Genomic DNA, 20,564 nt, shown 5'->3' with positions numbered 1-20,564 from the left:
GCTGCCTTACAGTGCCAGAGACCTGGGTTCGATCCTGACTACGGGTGCTCTCTTTACGGTTTGTATGTTCTCCCTGTGACTGTGTGGGATTTCTCCAGTGCTCAGGTTTCCTCCTGCAATCCAAAGGCATGCAGTTTTGTAGGTTAATTAGCTTTTGTAAATTGTCCCCAGTGTCTAGGATACCACAAGTATATGGGTGATTGTTGGTTAGCATGGACTTGGTGGGCTGATGGGCCTGTTTCCACACTGTATCTCTGAACCAGACTAAACTAAACTAAAGCTGAAGTCTTACAATTCTGAAAAGACATTGTAAAGAAGAAATAGGGGGATGGAGATGGTGTAAAGGACCATCCAGGAATAAGTTTGACTGCACTGTTTGTTTCAGAATTTGTGGCGACGGAGAATTGACAAGGCAAAGAGGCCATCAGTGACCCTGTCGACATGGGTAGCAGGGTGAGTTATAGGTATAAATCTGCATTCTACAGAAGATGACAAGGAATTTGAGGACACACCAGATACTGAAACCATTCGTTCACATGGAATGACGGAATGTGGCAGAATGAATCCAGAATTAATTCTGGATCAGAAACAGAATGAGGAACAACATCGTTCCCCAGCTTCCATTAACATGGGAATATGAAGTAACATCATTTCACTCAGATTATCCCAGTTACTCCCTCTTCACCCCTCTCCCATCAGGCAAGAGGTACAGAAGTGTAAAAACACGTACCTCCAGATTCAGGATTCCATAATCCCGGCTGTAATCAGGCAACTGAACCATCCTGTTACCAACTAGAGAGTGGTCCTGCCCTTTGTAGATAAATGTGGGGTTATCCACTTTGGCGGCGAAAACAAGGAGGCAGATTATTATCTCAATGGTGTCAGATTAGGTAAAGGGGAAGTGCAACGAGACCTGGGTGTCCTTGTACACCAGTCACTGAAAGTGAGCATGCAGGTACAGCAGACAGTGAAGAAAACTAATGACATGCTGACCTTCATGACGAGAGGATTTGAGTATAGGAGTAAAGAGGTCCTTCTGCAGTTGTATAGGGCCTTGGTGAGACGGCATCTGGAGTATTGTGTGCAGTTTTCGTCTCCTAATTTGAGGAAGGATGTCCTTGCTATTGAGGCAATGCAGCGTAGTTTCACGAGGTTAATCCCCGGGATGGCGGGACTGTCATATGAGGAAAGATTGGAAAGACTGGGGTTGTATTCACTGGAGTTTAGAAGGATGAGAGGGGATCTTAATAATAATAATAATAATAATATTCATTTATTGTCATTGCAACGAGTACAACGAAATTAAAAAATAGCCAATCCTGACGGTGCGTACAAACATATATGCAATAAATGCATAAACAAATAAATACATAAATACAATTATATTAAGTACAAGATTTTTTAACGGTGTTGCCTAGTGCAAAGGTAGTGTTCAGTTCTCGTATGGCCCTGGGGTAAAAACTGTTCTTAAGTCTGTTTGTTCGGGATTTGATCGACCTGAAACGTCGACCAGAGGGCAGATGAACAAACAGACGGTGGCCGGGGTGGGATGGATCTTTTATTATTTTGCCTGCTCTACTGAGGCAGCGTAGGCTGAACAGGTGCTCCAGGGAGGGCAGTGAGCAGCCGATGATCTTCTGGGCCGTCGTGATGACCCTCTGAAGGGCCTTCCTGTCCTTTTCTGAGCAGCTGGCATACCATGTGGTTATACAGTATGCCAGCACACTCTCGATGGAGCAGCGATAGAAGGACAACATGAGCTTCTCCTGCAGGTTGGTTTTCCTGAGGATCCTCAGGAAGTGGAGTCTCTGCTGTGCCTTCTTTACTGTGGTGATGGTGTTGGTAGACCAGGTAAGATCCTCTGCGATGTGCGTACCCAGGAACCTGAAAGCGGGTACCCTTTCCACACAGACCCCATTGATGTAGAGTGGGTCGTATTCTACACTGGTTTTTCTAAAGTCAATTATAAGTTCCTTTGTTTTGGAGGAGTTCAGGACCAGATTGTTCACTGAACACCATGCTGCCAGCCTTTGGATTTCATCCCTATAGGCTGTCTCATCTCCTCCTGAGATGAGTCCAACCACAGTCGTGTCATCCGCAAACTTGATGATGGTGTTGGTGGGATGGGTGGGGGCGCAGTCGTGAGTGTAGAGGGAGTAAAGGATGGGGCTCAACACACAGCCCTGTGGTGAGCCGGTGCTCAGTGTAATGGTGGAGGAGAGGTGAGGGCCTATTTTGACGTAGAGACGTATACAATTATAAAAGGACTGGACAAGCTAGATGCAGGAAAAATGTTCCCAATGTTGGGGGAGTCCAGAACCTGGGGCCACAGTATAAGAATAAAGGGGAGGCCATTTAAAACTGAGGTGAGAATAAACTTTTCCACCCAGAGAGTTGTGAATTTGTGGAATTCTCTGCCACAGAAGGCAGTAGAGGTCAATTCACTGGATGAATTTAAAAGAAAGTTAGATAGAGCTCTGGGGGGTAGTGGAATCAAGGGAAATGGGGAGAATCGGGCACAGGTTACTGATTGTGAATGATCAGCCATAATCACAATGAATGGTGGTGCTGGCTCGAATGGCCAAATGGCCTCCTCCTGCACCTATTTTCTATGTTTCTGTGTTTCTATGTTACCATCTACCTCATTGAAGACCCTCCGGCTATCTTAAAATGGATTTCATTGGACTTTTTCTTGCACAAAAAGTTATTCCCTTTACACTGCGCGCATCTTGATTGTAATCATGTATAGTCTTTCTGCTGACTGGATAGCACTCAATTAAAAAAAAGCTGTACCTTGGTACACCTGACAATAGAGTAAACTAAACTAAACTAAGAGAAACTAAACGTATGTGCTGGAAAGAACTGCAGATGCTGGTTTAAATCGAAGGTAGACACAAAATGCTGGAGTAACTCAACGGGACAGGCAGCATCTCTGGAGAGAAAGAATGGGTGACGTTTTGGGTCGAGACTCTTCTTCAGACTGAAACGTCACCCATTCCTTCTCTCCAGAGATGCTGCCTGTCCCGCTGAGTTACTCCAGCATTTTGTGTCTAAACGTATGTGCTGATGAGTTGAAAAAATCGGGAGCTGAAGGTAATGTCTTGAAAGAAATCAACATAAAACTGAGGGTAAGCGGAGCATGTTGAATTCTGCAACTTGCTATGACACATATAACAGACACTTGTGAAGTCTGAGTTCCGTATGGGGGCAGAGATGAAAAGTTGTGAGGAAATAAATAGAGCACAAGACGGACGAGGAAACATTGAGAATTGAAACCAACATGGTGATGGAAAATCTCCAACAGGATCAAAACAGGCCTAAGACAAATGTAGCCAGAAAGTTTCGATGAAGTGATTGGATGCGTTGAAGATTTTCAAAATCACACCACCATTCATGTCAGAGTGAGCGGGAGATCCATTCTTCTGTGCAGTATCAATCAAGTTGAAGAGAAACTTGAAAAGTAACTCCAGAAGATTGAGTGGAAGGTGTGAGAGGCAGTCACTGAGCTTACAGTTGGGTAAATTCCACTGTGATGGCAGAGAAGCCTAATGGATGGGTGAGAAAATTCCTGGTTCTGAAGGACTTGAATCAGCTGATCAAGGGGGTTAAGTGCCTTGCTCTAAAGGACTTGAATTAGTCGGACATACGATCAAGGTGCCAAAATAATATATCCGGGAGAAATAACATCGACAATCCTCAGCAATGTCAGAGACGTAACTGACAAAGACAAGATGTTTCCTCATGATTCACTGGAGGGCAGTTATGATGATTCAAGCACAGACAGATATAAGAGGCCTGAGCCAATTGGAGATGAAATCTCGTGTGGAGGAAGTGTACTGCTGACTGCATTCAGAATCATCATAGCCAGAATAGAATCAAGTAGATACATGAAGACTCATGAAGGCCTCATGACTATTGACAAATGCAAGCTGTCTGTTGCATCTGCTGTGTCCTGACTGATTTATACAAAGATACAGAAAAAACAGTGTCAATGTGGTGTGTGTGCCAGAAATAGGTTTTAGCTTGAGGATGACGATTGTGGGTTTGTTCCCATTCCTTCTCTGCTTCTGAATGGTCGTGTGGATTTCATTTTTTTGGCCTCTTCCATTGCCCAGTGTAAGTTGAGGAACAGCACCTCTTTTGTCTGAGTACCTTGTGGGCCTTGGGGCTTAATAACAAAATCTCTCTCTGTGCAGATGTGGTTATATATTTTAGTTTATTTTCCCTCCTGTCTCTAATTGCTAGTTTTTTAAAGTAATTGTTGCCTTGACAACTTTGGTCTGGACTATATCACAAAAAGTCCTTTGTTCTCTCCACCCATCCCCCTTTCCGTAACTAAAACCTTACCTTCTCACTGTTTTATTTCTGATGATTAGTCCATCGCATGAAATATCACCTCCGTTTCTCTCCCATGGATGCTGCTTGGTCTGCCGAGTACTCTCAGTATTTTCTGTATTTGCTTTAGAATTTCATGTTTGCAGGTTTTTGCTCCATTTGCTCCCATTGGTTTAGGCTCAGCTCCATCCAAGACCGCAAGAAATTGCAGAGAATTGTGGAATTGAGGCCAGACTATCACACAAACAAACTTTCCTTCCATTGACTCCATGTGCACCTCACGCTGCCTCAGCAAAGCCACCAGCGTAATCAAGAATGAGTCTCATTCCAGTCAATCCTCCTTCTTCCTTCTCCCATCAGGCAAGAGGTACAGAAGTGTGAAAACGCACACCTCCAGATTCAGGATCAGTTTCTTCCCAGCTGTTCTTAGGCAGCTAAACAATCCTATCGCCGACGACAGAGCAGGTCTGAGCTACTATCTAGCACTTTGGAGACTGTCCGGACTTTGCACAATACTGGATTTTATCTTGCACTAAATGTTATTCCCTTTATCATGTATGTGTACACTGCGAATGGCTCGATTGTAATCATGTATAGTTTTTTCGTTGACTGGATAGCACGCAACAAAAGATTTTCACTGTACCGCGGTACACCTGACAATAAACTAGACTAAACTAAACTAGTCACAGCAGCTCAAATCCTATTTGAAGGGCAAGGTGTTCCTAAGAAATTGGTGGCCGACGACAAAACCCAATTTAGCCCTAGAAAATTTAGAGTTGTTGCACAGCAGCACAGGGTCACTGTTGTGACTTCATCCCCACACTGAAAGGACATGCTCACACCATCAGTAAAATCATTATCAAGAGACAAAGGAATACACAATTCTTGGCTTATTCTTGGCCACTGCTCTTAAATCAGACATCAAATCACCAACCAAAGTACTGAACATTGTAACTTGGCCAAGGAAATATTTCATGTACAGAACTAAAAAGAAGTAAGACACCAAGTGCCTGATGCACAGGTCAAAGGAAAAAGGTCAATGTTACTGCAACTATACTAATTGCTAAATTGCAATACTTGAATTTAATGGATCATGAGATCCTTTCAGCTGCTGATTCCAGCAGACTCAGGATGGGTGCTCTGTTTGCTCTGATCTCTTTTCGAGGGGACCTTTAAATCCCTCGAAATGAGTGTTTTAATGCACCCTTGCTCTGCTTAATTATGACAGGGGAGGGACCTGATGCTGGTTAAAAACTGCACAATCCCCTGTGGGCATAGGTGCCACTGTTACCCTTTAAGATTGGCTAATGACTTTCAGGTATGTTTCTTGCTTTGGAGAAAATCAAAGTTGTGTTGGCACATTGGGGACAACCCCTGCAAAATGCTGTTGGGGGGATTATTTTATGTTCAACGGGAGAAGGGATGGGGGTTTTTCTTCAGGACTCAAGCAAAAGACAATACCTCTGATGGTGTTGCATTCTTTCAGTACTGCAGTGAATGTCAGTCTCGAACCTCCTCTGAAATAGTCTGTGAAATGGGCATATTCTTGATCGGTGCGATGGAAGAGACATAGATGCAAGTTAAGTAGATCAGTGTAAGAGGATACAACAATCAAGTCCAGTCATGTATAGTTTACATTGAAACTAGAACCTTATTAACTTTGATTTCCAAAGCAACCACAGAGATACAAGTATTGCACAATAAAAATAAAATGTTACAAATTTAGGCACCAAATATTAGTGGTCCTGTTAATCTATTTTGTTGCATGGCAAATATTCAGAGCAATTATGTAACAACATATTCTCTGTCTCCTGTCTCATGTGTAACCGCACGGCAGATTGGTCTGAAGTAAGATTGTGTATACCTATCCATGTGGGAGTCAAAAATTATATTAGTGATTTGAACCCTGCCTGCCTGGAAGTTAACATTTCCCGTGGGATGCTTTTATATTTGTCTCCTTCACTGATCTTGTAGCGAGAACTTTAATTTGCTTTTGTGAGGAAATTGGAACGTTTGCTGAATGTTCTTCTTTATTGCATATTGCAAGTTCCTAATATAGTCATCAGGACACTTCAACCATGGGTCTGAATGAAAGCACCACTGACACATTCTCATCAGGGCAAACTAATAGGAAGAGGAGTCATGAAGTGACCAGAACTGTGTGGCACGGTCGCGCAGTTGTAGAGTTGTAGAGTTGCTAGAGTTGCTACCTTAGACCCGGGTTCAATCCTGACCACAGGTGCTGTCTGTAAGGAGTTAGTATGTTCTCTCCTTGACCGCTTGGGTTTTCTCTGAGTGCTGTGGTTTCCTCCCGCACTCCAATGACGTACAAGTTTGTAGGTTAATTGGCTTCGATAAAATTGTAAATTGTCCCTCGTGTGTGGGATAGGGTACGTGGATCGCTGGTCAGTGCAGGAACGGTGGGCCGAAGGGGCCTATTTCCGCGCTGTTTCTCTAAACAAATGGGCTTTGGAGACACAAGGAACTGCAGATGTAGGAATCTTGTGTGGAACACAAGTGCTGGAGTTACTCAGCAGGTCAGGCCGCATCTCTGGAGGTCATGGATAGGTGAAGTTTTGAGTCAGGAACCTTCTTCAGAGGTATAGTAGTGGGGGGGGGGGGGGGGGGGGAGAAAGATGGAAAAGAGGTGGAAAGTATTTTACTTGTTCCTCTTCCCTTGTTGACATTAGGAGAAGCAGGTGTGGCCTCTGAAGTCCCTCACTACTCTACAACCACAATAACCTGTTCCAGATTCCACCCCAAATGGACAGTTGAATGGAGAATGGAGAATGACATGCATCCTTAAGACAGAAATTCCTTCGGAATCATAAGGATGATTCATGACCAGAAGTGCTGTGCAAATTTAGTGTTCAGTGCAATTTGACCAAGAAATGGCAAATGCAATTTAAATATATTTTCAGTCTCAGAGCTTAGTTTAGTTTAGTTTAGTTTAGAGATACAGACCCTTCGGCCCAGCGAGTCCACGCCAACCAGCGATCCCCGCACAATTTACAATTATACCAAGCCAATTAACCTACAAACCCCATACGTCTTTGGAGTGTGGGAGAAAACCGGAGCTCTCAGAGAAAATCCACGCAAGTCACGGGGAGAACGTACAAACTCCGTTTGGACAAGCACCCTTAGTCAGGATCAAACTCAGGTCTCTGGCACTGTAAGGCAGCAACTCTACTGCTGCACCACCGTGCCGCCCTTTCTTCTCTGAAGAAAGAACGCAAGCTGACTGACTTTATTCACCAGCTTTCATGCTTAACTTTTTTTCCCCCAAGTTCCCAGATGTGACGACGACTTACAGGAAGGAGCACAGTTCTACAAAAGCTGAATGTCCACTAATGTAACTATTATCGATGTTTGAACTATTTATGAGTCCATATCTTCAAGCTATTCAATTATAGGGAACTTCATAGTTAAGTCCCATTGAGCAGGGCCACTCTCGCATAACTTGGAGCAAGGACCTCAGGAAATGGCTGTACCTCTGCTGCCATCCTGTCTAACAGCAGCGCAGACCTGAGTAAACCACTGGCCTCTTAAGTTCCGAGTACCCATTGAATAAATTCGCAGAACCATTAGGAAACCATAAATATGTATAATTTTAATTAACTGATGCTGTGATAAGATTCAGTGAATAAGAAAATTGCGTATTTCATTTTATTTGGCAAGAACCAAGTCTTATTTGCCAACAGGCCTGGTCCTTATTGCTGTGAAGAGAGCTCTCAGCCTCAGTGCTTTTTACAATTTCAAATACGATGTGCCAGGTAAAAGTTAGCAAAGTAATAATTGTCAACAGGATGGGATTTAAGTAGATCTTTTGTGTTGTACATTTTTAAAGGCTGCTTATTTTGGTTGAGTGGGACTGGCGTGGTGGGGGGGGTGGGGGGATTGAGGGATGGGTCGTAGCGGTCAATTGCTCATTGGGTTTGGACTTTAACCAGCGATGTAGTCTTTTATAAAGCATCCTTTGTTAAGAGCAAATCTTTTGTGTCTCCTGTGGTTTTATCTTAATTGGAGACATTGGAATTTACGTTTTCTTCTCAGTCTTTTACTGGCAAGTTCCCCTGCACATGACATAATGTTTCAAAATAAAGTGCCCCTCCCCCTTACGGTTGGTACGCACCAGCACCAACCTCAGTGACAAAACCTTTCACAATATTTATCTGATCATATTTGAGGCTTTTTTTTTTGCCAGCACACTTCTCTGGATTTTGATTAAAAAGTTGGATTACGTTACTTGATCCCTTGGATACACATTGACAAGCTGCAGAATATATATTGTTTTTGCTTTTGAAAATTAGAAGTTCTGCATGTCAGCAATCATCGCAAGATCGAATTCCACTTAAGAAATACTTGCTCCAGGAATAGATACAGTATTTCCATATCATATATATGCCAGCCATAAAGCTACTAAGTGGCTGTCGCATTCCTTCACCAGACTCTGTCAATAATTCAATGACAGCCCTAAATGCAAGCATGTTATCGGGTTATAGAGGGAGAGGTTGAGCAGGCTGGGGCTCTATTCCTTGGAGCGCAGGAGGATGAGCGGTGATCTTATACAGGTGTATAAAATCATGAGAGGAATATAACGGGTAGACGCACAGTCTCTTGCCCAGTGTAGAATCATAGAGTCATCCAGGGTGAAAACAGGCCCTTCAGCCCAACTTGCCCACACCGACCAGCATGACCCATCTACACTAGTCCCACCTCCCTGCATTTGGCCCATATCCCTCCAAACATGTCCTATCCATGTACCTGTCTAATTGCTTATGTTGCAATAGTTCCCGCCTCAACTACCTCCTTTTGTAGCTGGTTTCGTACACCCACCGCCCTTTGTGTGTAAAATTTACCCCTCAGATTCCTATTAAATCTTTCCCTCTTCACCTTAAACCTATGTCGTCTGGTTTTCGATTCCCCCACACTGGGCAAGAGACTCTGCATCTACCCAATCTAATCCTCTCATGATTTTATACCCCACTCTAAGATCACCAGGCATCCTCCTGCGCTCCAAGGAACAGAGTCCCAGCCAGCTCAACCTCTCCCTGTAGCTCAGACCCTCAAAACAAATGTTAATGTCAAAACAAATTATGATCATGGACATACTGGTACATGGCATCAAATTTAGGTTGTCACATATATTGATATTTGTCCATTTGTAGGAGGCAGAAGTAGATCATCTAGATTGAATTTGTTGCCATACTAATGAAGGTTCTGCCAGTGAAATTACTGTTTTTCCTTAAGATATTATGTTTAGGATTCTTCTGCCCTCTTGGGCGAGCCTGAAAGATTCAACTCTTGTTTTTGGAGATGAGCAGGTAAATTTTTCCTTTTGCACTGGGCAATGAAAAATATTTTGATGATTGTCTATTTGTATTGGTTACTCCTCCCCTCTCTCTGTTGCTCCCATCTGCCACCACCAACCATCATTCGGTTCCATTCTTCACCATCCTTTCCCATTAGACTCCAGTATTTGCAGTCTTTTGTTCTCCACTTAACACTTCCCAGACTCTGATGTTATCTCCACCCTTCTCTCCCGCACCTGGCCGTTATCTGCCAATAAACTCCTCCTCAACTGTATCCACCCATAGTTTTCTAGCTGCGGTCCCAGACCCCCCCACCCCCATTTTTGTAAAGTGGGCTGATTTTGTTCCGGCACTTTAGATGGTGCCTTTACAGGGCCTCATTAGGCAGGATTGGGTTGGTCTTTCCTGCAGGTTGCTGCTCTCTAGATCTCAAGCTAGGTTTGCACTGAATTTGGAAATCAGTGGCCAGCTCAAGATGGCATACTACAATGGGGCAAATTGTGACCCATTGTGTCATCAAAAGATTGGCATCTCAACGAACACAGCACAGACAGTACAGTGGCACCGTGGTAGGGTTGCTGTCTTACAGCACCAGGCAACCGGGTTCCATCCTGACTACGGGTGCTGTGTGTATGGACTTTGCACATTCTTCCTGTGACCACGTGGGTTTTCCTCTGTGTGATGTGGATTCCTCTCACATTCCTCGAACGTGTAGGTTTGTAGGTTAATTGGTTTTGGTAAAAATGTTTAATTGTCCCTAGTGTGTAGGATAGTGATCAGTGTCTGATCGTTGCAGACTCAGTGGGCTGAAGGGCTTGATTCCATGCTGTATCCCTAAAGTCTAAAGTCACAGTCCTATTTTGGGTCCTGCACTGGATAAACCCCACAAGTAACAGAACAATTTTTCTGCCATCTATAGCAAAATCAGTTTATTTGGTGGCTGTGTGTATGACCTCAGAGAATAAATTAAATCCTTCTCAAAAATATCCATTACTAGATAGTTATAAGGAGAGGTTCAACAACCTTGTGTTGTTTTCTCTGGAGTGGAGTGCTGAAGGCTAAGGAGAGACATGATAGAAATGTATAAAATTATGAGAACCATGTGGATAGGTTAGACAGTCAGAATCTTTTTCCAATGGTGAATATGTCAAATTCTAGAGGGCGTAACATTAAGGGGAGAGGGGGAAGGATTAAAAGAGCAACACTGCCCTTTCTGTCATCCAGGGACACAAACAGTCCTGAAGGAACATTCCCTTGCATTTCTTCCAGTTAGTGTATTACATCGGGTGCTCACAATGTGCTCTCCTCTGCATCAGAGGAACCAAATGCAGATCAGGTAATCGCTTTGAGGGACACGACTGTTCAGTTCAGAAGAGCTATCCTGAACTTTTAGTTGCCTGTCAATTTAACTCTTTGTCCCACTCCCACTCCAATGTGTATAATCCAACAACAGTACTCGGGAGAACATTGAATTAAAAAAAAATCACCCCCACCCCTTCTTTCCACAAAGATGTGACTATATCTTTGTTTTGATTTGTTATTTTTATCTGTATCTCTGAATCATATTGTTCAAAAGCTAGCTTTTGAAGCCAGTTACCATGACAACGTAAGTTTACACTCCACGTCAGACATTTCCTCTGTTCCCTTCACCTCCATCTCTCAGCATTTAAGATCATCAGTGATAGGAGCAGAATTAGGCCATCAAGTCTACTCCAACTCACTCATGGCTGATCTATCTCTCCCTCCTAACCCCATTCCCCTGCCTTCCCCCATAACCTCTGACACCCGTACTTAAATCATGACCCTCTCTATTTCCAGTTGTGATGAATAGTCTTTGACCTGAAACATTGAGTCTATTTTTCTCCCCACTAACTGTTGGCTGGACAGTTTGCATAGAAAGGACGGCGGGTGGAGGAACTTAGTGGGTCAGACAGTATCGAGGGAGGTAGCTGGTGTTTCAGGTTGAGGCACTTTAGTGAGAGTTAAAAAGTCGAAGGGAAGCAGCCAGTTATCATATCATATCATATATATACAGCCGGAAACAGGCCTTTTCGGCCCACCAAGTCCGTGCCGCCCAGTGATCCCCGTACATTAACACTATCCTACACCCACTAGGGACATTTTTTACATTTACCCAGCCAATTAACCTACATACCTACTGTCTTTACGTTCTAGACTACTTGATCCCTCACCAGTCTTGAATGTGTAGGAAAGAACTGCAGATGCTGGTTCAAATCAAAGATAGACACAAAATGCTGCAGGAACTTAACCTCTCCCTATAGCTCACACCCTCTAGTCCTGGCAACATCCTTGTAAATCTTTTCTGAACCCTTTCAAGCTTGACAATATCTTTCCTATAACATGGTGCCCAGAATTGAACACAATTGACCGCCCTGGGAGTATTGTGTGCAATTTTGGTCTCCTAATTTGAGGAAGGCATTATTGCTATTGAGGGAGTGCAGCGTAGGTTTACCCGGTTAATTCCAGGGCTGGCAGGACTGACATATGATGAAAGAATGGGTCGACTGGGCTTGTATTCACTGGAATTTAGAAGGATGAGAGGGGATCTTATAGAAACATATAAAATTCTTAAAGGACTGGACAGGCTAGATGCAGGGAAAATGTTCCCGGTGTTGGGGGAGTCCGGAACCAGGGGTCACAGTTTAAAAATAAGGGGTAGGCCATTTAGGACTAAGATGAGGAAAAACTTCTTCACCCAGAGAGTTGTGAATCTGTGGAATTCTCTACCACAGAAGGCAGTGGAGGCCAATTCACTGGAGGTTTTCAAAAGAGAGTTAGATTTAGCTCTTAGGGCTAAAGGAATCAAGGGATATGGGGAAAAGGCAGGAACGGGGTACTAATTTTTGATGATCAGCCATGATCATATTGAATGGCGGTGCTGGCTCGAGGGGCCAAATGGACTACTCCTGCACCTATTTTTCTATGTTTCTAACTCAGCGAGACAGGCAGCATCGCTGGAGAGAAGGAATGGGATGACGTGTTGTGTCAAGACCCTTCTTCGGACCATGTTAGGATGTTATAGGTAATATGATAAAGTTATGCAGTTTCAATATTTGCTTTCACGTTTTAAAGTCAGTGAACTCTTGTTTAAGGTCCGCTGATGATTTTATCAATTGTGGAAGAAAAGTACATTTCCACTGTGTTTGGAAATGCATCTCTTTGAATATTTTTTAATTCAGTTTCATGTTCAGGGATCATTGAAATCTTTGACCATAAACTGAAGTGTAGTAAAGAGGTCCGACTAGTGTTTAATGTCAACTTTGAAGTGGCATTTTATTTTATTTTAATGCTTTTTTTTAGTAATACACAATGTGAAACAAATGTGTTGACACAAGATTAACTAGTTTGATCGGATTGTTCAGTTACTCCCCGAGGCCAAAGTATCCTTTGATATAAGCTAAACACAACAAAGAGAAAGAGCTGACAATATTTGATGTTAAAAAAGAAAGTCAAATAATTCCTTTCACAAATGGCTTTTTGTCTTTTTGCAAGCCATCACATATAAACAGAAAACCATGCCATGAGAACGTCATTGTTTCAAAATGTACCTGAGCCAGTTTTAATACCAAGCAACCTTTCCTTCTCTCCAAACACCAGAGGTTGTTGAAACATTTCTCATGGTTTTTATTTCATTTGCGTTCCTGACCACAGAATTCGTCATTATGAGGGTGTCACAGGAATGAGGAGAAGGCATTAAAAACAACTGCCTTTTCAGGTATTTATATCTTTATCTAAATGTTACAGGGAGTGATTTTCACCTTTCTCTTACCCTGGTGCCAACCCTCATATCTGGCCTATGCAGACTGTATATTTCAATTCAAAGGCTCTAAAGAAATACTCACACTTTCATCAGCTAGCTGATACATACAGTATCATACAGTACGTACAGTATCATACATACAGTTACATACAGTAACTCTTAGCCCTTATTTGCTGAAGTTATGTTTCCTGCTTTTCCTTTATAAAGTCTCTTTCACTTTATTTCATCTGATTCTTTTTGTGATTTAATCACACCCTGGGTCAGCTTTGGTCACAATCTAATTTATACCTCTCACCAGGGGATGGTTGTTGTGAAGTGAAAATGGGCTTTGTCCTCTTCATTTTTTCTGGTTTGGGGGGAGCGGAAGAGATTATGCAGGGCGGGGTTAGCAGGGATGCAAGAGGGGTTAGGGTGGGATGTTGTGAATTAATTAAAACTTGATTTTTGTTTTGAACAGAAGGGTATTTAAGAACTCTTCAAACCTATCCAGCCAGTGAGCTTATTGCATGTTGAACCTCCTTCATGCCCACGCAAGCATGGCTGTAAAGAGACTGCCAAACTTTAATTCCCCTTCCCATTCCCACACTGACTTTTCTGTCCTAGGCCTCCTCCATTGTCAGAATGAGGCCAGACGCAAATTGGAGGAACAGCATCTCTTATTTCGCTTGGGCAGTTTACAACCGATTTCTTTACCTTCAAATAACCCTTACATTCCTTCTCTCTCTCCATTCCTCCCCCACCCAAGTTGTACCAGCTTCAAAGCCGTCTTGTTAAGTCTCATTGTCTATACTCATTCTCACCTAGGCCACAGCTAACAATGGCCTGTTTCCTTTATCATTGTTTTACTTTTTTGCATATGTTTCATTTGTTTGTTCTATTTGTCTCCACATCGCTGTCTATATCTCTCGTTCCCCTTTTCCCTGACTCTCAGTCTGAACAAGAGTCTCGACCCCAAACATCACCTCTTCCTTTTCTCCAGAGATGCTGTCTGACCTGCTGAATTACTCCAGCTTTTTGTATCTATCTCTGAGAAAGCATTCCCAGAGTATGAAAATGGAGATTACCTTTGCCGTTCTTTACTTCTTCTATTCATCTTTGGTCTTCAGCATTTATAATGTGGGAAAAGAAAATATCAGTTGTACTCATCTTTGATTCCATCTTCAAAAGAGTCAAACCCATCAAGATCAAGAGTCAATCAAGAGTCGATCAAGAGTCAAGAGTGTATAATTGTCACATGTACCGGGATCAGAACAATTAAATTCTTACTTGCTGCAGCTTCATAAGCATATTAAATGCAACAACACATATCCTGGATAAACCAGACCATGATAGTTCAAGCCAAAGTACATAGTGTAACCTTGGTAGTGCAGTCAGAGGTGCTGAGGTAGGGTTATGATTAGAGTTGTGTCGAGTGGTTCAGGAGTCTAATGGTTGATGGAAAGAAGCTGTTCTTGAACCTGGAACTAATGGTTCTCAGACATCTTACCTTCTCCTCAATGGTAGCAGCATGGCCAGTGTAGTGTTGGTCTTTGATAATATTCGCTGCCTCCTTTAGGTACTGCTTTTTGTAGATCCCTTTGATGGTGGACTGGGCAATGTTCACCACTCTCTGCAACTTCCTTCAGTCTTGAGCATTCATATTACTGGACCAGTCCATGTTCCAACCAGTCAGTATGCTCTCCAGTGTGCACTGTAGAAGTCTGATGGAGGATTCGGTGGCATGCCGGACCTCCTCAAACTTCTGAGGAAGTAGATACGTTGGTGAGGTTTATTTGTAATTGTATCAATGTGCTGGGATCGGAACAGATCACCCAGAGTAATTCCTAAGGTTGTTGTTTGCAACCATTCCATTGCAAAAGTGTGGCCAGATAATAATTATGCACATGGAATAGTTATAGATCTTATTTCCTTTTCTATGTGATAGTTTATCACAATTCAGTTTGTTCACTGGAAGTGGCTGCACAATAGATTCATTGTAATACTTAAGTGAATAATCTTTCATAAAACAAAATGTCGTCTACCCTTGGGAAAGGGTGTCAATCCTTGACGTTAATAAAACTCAGATTTTGATCTCGACATAAAACTTTCATTAATCAGATTTCTATGAGAATGCCGATTATCAAGGGCACTTATTGTATTGTATGTTGATGTACTTAAGCACAAGTTTGACCTTTTTTTTAAACAAATTCCTTCAGTTGAGGCTTAATCTTTAATTGAATATTCATCCAATATAAAGTGTTGCCCGTGGCACTATTGTCTCTGTTAAAAGATTGTGGGTTCATGTTCTACCTCAGGGGCCTGAGCATAAGTATTTATGCTCACCCACTTCACCTCTTCTCTCCTGGTGCCCCAGACTGATACGAGTAATAGAATCATAGCACACAGCATGGAAATAGACCATTTGACCCATCATATCCATAGTTATGGTGGACAACCATCCGTATTAATCCCAACTTTCAACACCTGGCCCATAGCCATCAACCCCTTGGCAATTCAAATGCTCGTCTAAGCACATCTTAATTGTTTCCGCCACTCTCCCAGGCAGTCTATTCCAAGTACTCACCATTCAGGATGATAAATGTCCCCTCATAACTCTCTTAAATCTCTTCTCCCTTACCCTAAATCTATGTCTTCTAGTTTTATTCACCTCTGAAAAGGGGAAATGTTTCCTACAGTCGACCCCACCTACACCCCTTATAATTTTATATACCTCAATCATGTCCCCACTTTACCTCATAAAGAGAGGAAACAGACCTCTCCAGTCTCTCTTCATAACTAATAAGCTCCATTCCAGGCAATATCCTAGAGTATTTCCTCTGCTCCAACACTTCACATTCGTCCTATAATATGGTGACCAGAACTGTACACAGTACTCCACTTGGGTTTGACCAATGCTTTATAAAGTTGGAGCATTACCCCCCTGCACTTGTACTCTGTGCCATCTAGGGAAGGTTAGTATTCCATATGCTTTCCTAATTATGATATCTACTTGTGCTGCCACCTTCAAGGATCTTTGGATTTGCTTACCAATGTCCCTCTGTTCCTCTGTACTCTCGCGGACATTACCTTTTAAGTCCTAGCCTCATTAGTACCCAAAAAACCTTCACATCACATTTATCAGGATTGACATCCATCTGCTATTTCCCAGATCGTGTACCAAGACATTGATATCACCCTGGAGACTGGAGAGATGGCAAATGCTGGAATCTGGAGCAACAAACTGCTGTAGGAACTCAGTGGCTGAGTAGCATCTGGGCGACGGGGGTGAAGGAATGGTCAATGGTTTGAGTTAAAGCTCTTCATCTGGTCTAAGAGTGGAGAGGGAACATAGCCAGTATAATGAGAAGAGAGGGAGTGGCGAGACAATGGCCTGTGGATGACTGGTGGAGCGAGGAGCGGTGAAGGATGATGGTTGAGAACATATTGCTGTCCTCTAGTCACCATTGGCTCAGCCAGAGCTGTAGTAATCTCTTCCATTGCTTTCGGTAGCAGCTTTGGTTAAATCTCATTTGGTTCTGGAGATTTATCCAACTTTAAGCCCCCCTCCAGCATCAAATTTTTCCTCTTCATTTGTGGAGACTTGCATTAGATTCTCACCTTTCCCTTACTAAGTCAACCAACTGCAAAGTCCATTTCCTATGGTGAATGCCGTTGAAAAATATTCATTTAGCCCTCTGTGAGTATTCATGAGCCCCCTTTGATCCTTTAAGCTAAAGCAATCCCAGTTAATACATGGGGAATTGAAATCTCCTTATATTATACAGAAGAACCATTGGAAATGCTGACACTTAGATGGGATCATAAATCTGTAAATGCCTTAAACAGAAGCAGAGGATTCTTATAGTGTCTTGATGAACGGTCATTGACCTGAAATGTCAACTTTGATTCTACCTCCATAAATGTTGCCAGGCCTGCATAAGTATTTTGAAGGCCTAGTTAAGGCAGTACACCTAATATGTGCTAGTTTATTGATTTATAGTTTAGTTTCTAGTTCTCGATCTTTCTCCATGCAATCACATGTATTAAAATCTCAGCGTGACCTTTTATATTCCATGGCTGCTGGTTTATGGTTTTGAACAGGAAAACGTGGAAGAAATTTGGATTTTAAAAACTTACCATTGAGCTCTTGCCCAAGTTCAACCTATTTTAATTTTCCAAGGGATCTTAATTCAAGTAATCAAGTACCTCACAGGTATAATAAAATTGAGGGGAATTATGTCATTTTGTGCTGACAATACCGCAGAGGGTATAACTAAACATTCAGTAGCCAAATTCATGACCCTTCATATCGCTGAAGATAGACACAAAGTGCCCCCTTCCTCTGGACTCCTATGTATGAGCTGGGTCTCCCACTGATGTGATCACGCAGTCAAGTATGCCCAACTCTTGCCCAACTCCAAGTGTACTTGAATTGAAACTTGATGGCACCATTTGACTTACACTATATTAAAATGATTAAACGAAAGTGGTGTAGACTATATCATAACCATGTGCCAAATGTAATTTACAGGGCGACGGTGTGAAACCACTAATTATACATGTCATCTCACGTCAGACACATTTTTCATTTCCACCTACACAGCTCCAACACTGTTAGAACTTGAATGCGCTTGACAGCATGTACTAAAATGCATCAAAGCATGCTCTAGTATTTCACATTCAAACCAAACTTGTTTAGCAGTTGTTGCTCAAGCATTTCACATTGAAACCAAATTTGTTTAGCAGTTATTGCTATTCTTTTTTTAAATTGTCTTAATTAAGACAATAGATTCTAAAGATCAATACCAATATATTTTACTCTCTTACATTAACAGTGTAGCTCAGATTTCACATACGAGAACATCTATGTTTTTGTTATAAGTGTTCTGTGGTATAGTGCTTACCACAAAATGTTGTGCCAGTTAATGAAATGTATAGTTTTTCTGTTTAGTGAATTAGATTGCAGTATTAACTGTGATATGGTATGGGCAAATTTAAAATAATCCTGAGATAGCCTCTGATAGATACAAAGTGCTGGAATAACTCTGCGGGTCAGGCAAAATCTCTGGAGAAAAAGGAAAGGTAACATTTCGGGTCGGAACACTATTTCAAAGGTTTCAAAGGTCTTTTATTGTCACGTGTATCAATTAAGGTACAGTGATATCCGTATTACCATACAGCCATACTAAAAACAAAGCAACAAGACACACAACTACGTACAACATAAATATCAACCACAGCGGATTGCCCACATTCCTCACTGTGATGGGAGGCAATAAAGTCTAATCTTCTTCCCTCATTTTCCTCCCATGGTCGGGGCAGTCGAACCATCCGCAGTCGGGGAGATCGAAGCTCCCGCAGCCGATGATCGAAGTCCCAGCGTCGGGGTGATCGAAGTCCCAGCGTCAAGTTGATCGATGCTTCCGCGTCGGGGAGGTCGAAGCTCCTTCGGCTTGGAGTTCCCGAAGTTGGTCTCTAACTAGAGACCGCGAGCTCCACGATGTTAAAATCCGCAGGCTCCCGCAGTTGGTGCTCTCGAAGTCGGTCTCCAGCAGAGGCCGGCAATTCCACAATGTTAGGTCGTAGTGCGGACGGTGGGGTTGCCAACTGTCCTTTATTAGCTGGAACATCCCGTATTTTGGGCTAAATTGGTTTGTCTAGTACGGGACCGCCCTTATCCCATATTAGACCCGGGGGACGCTGTAGGCCCGGACGCTGTAGGCCCGACCCCTGTAGGTCTGGACATTGTGGGTCCGGACAGTGTAGGTCCGGACAGTGTAGGCCCGGACACTGTAGGTCCGGACAGTGAAGGTTCGGACAGTGTAGGTCCGGAGGCCCGGCCACCGCCTAACGGGGGTTGCCTGGAATGGGAGAACGTGGCCGCCGGCTGGGTGACGTCACATGAGGCGCGGGGCGGTGACGTCACCTTGTCTCTTATTTGGCAGTGAGATAGTTGGCATCCCTAGCAGATGGAGGTACGATTTGGAAAAAATAATCAAATCTCCGTCGAGGTTAGAGATTTTTTTAAAGTTTCCCCCACTCCCTCCCCCCCCCCCACCACCGCATAAAGCCAGCTAAAGAACACTACAATATGCATTTACCACATACTTTATGCGTAAATATGAGAAGGAAGGAACAGGCAGACTTTTGGCAAGGCAGTCATTGCTGGTGTCACCCGGTCAGATTGAAAGTGGAGAGGGGAGGGGGAACTGGAGGTAGGAAATGTCCAGATCAAATCAGGGCCAGCAACACAAGACGAGGGAAGTGCGGAGCCAATAATGGCCCATTGTTGGCTGGGTAGGAGGTGATAACGAAGGGATACAAGGATGCGAACAGTGGAACTAGTAGGATGACAAGGGTGGGGATGGGGAGAAGGAGGGAATGCAAGGGTTGCTTGAATTTAGAGAAATCAATGTTCATACCGTTGGGTTGTAAGCTGCCCAAGCGAAATATGAGGTGCATGTGAATGTGTAACCCAGAGATTGCTTAGGCCAAGGCAGACTGATATTCAGAGTCTTGCTGATATACAGGAACACACATTGAGAACAATGGTTATAGTAGATGTGGTTGGAGGAACCTCTGCCTCACTTGAAAAGACTGTCAGAGGTCCTGGTTAGAGGGTCCCTTTCTACACATCCACTTTGGTCATACTATATTATTTGAGATAGCTCTGGAGGAATAGCTTAAAACAGCTCTAGATTCCTTTAAAAATGCTGTAAATAGCTGTTATTTTTAATCCAAAACCATATTTTGTACCAAATCGTAACATTCCTTTCATCTGTTGTCCACTGTGAAACACTAGAGTACAGAATCTCTTTGCCAATGTTTTCTTTCCTGATATATCTTCACTGTATTTTTTTTCCTCTAAATTATTATTAATATTCTTGTTCTAAACAATTCTCTCTGTATGTTATGATACAAAAAAAGATTTATACACTTGGTGAAACATTTTTTTATTATAACTATCGTAAAATTTGTCTCCACATTCCAACTGCCAGGAATTTTAAAAATAAATGTTTAATAAAGCCCTAAACGGGCTTTCCCCCCCCCCCCCCCATATCAAAAATCTTCTAACCCACCACTCTATCTCCAGGTCCCTCAGGTCGGCCGACTTGGGGCTACTGACTATCCCACGGTTTAGGCTTAAGCTCAGGGGT

The sequence above is a fragment of the Rhinoraja longicauda genome, chromosome 11 (genome assembly GCF_053455715.1).
Source record: "Rhinoraja longicauda isolate Sanriku21f chromosome 11, sRhiLon1.1, whole genome shotgun sequence".
Taxonomy (NCBI): domain Eukaryota; kingdom Metazoa; phylum Chordata; class Chondrichthyes; order Rajiformes; family Arhynchobatidae; genus Rhinoraja; species Rhinoraja longicauda.
The sequence above is the reverse complement of the archived record's forward strand: the minus strand, read 5'-3'. Positions refer to the sequence as shown.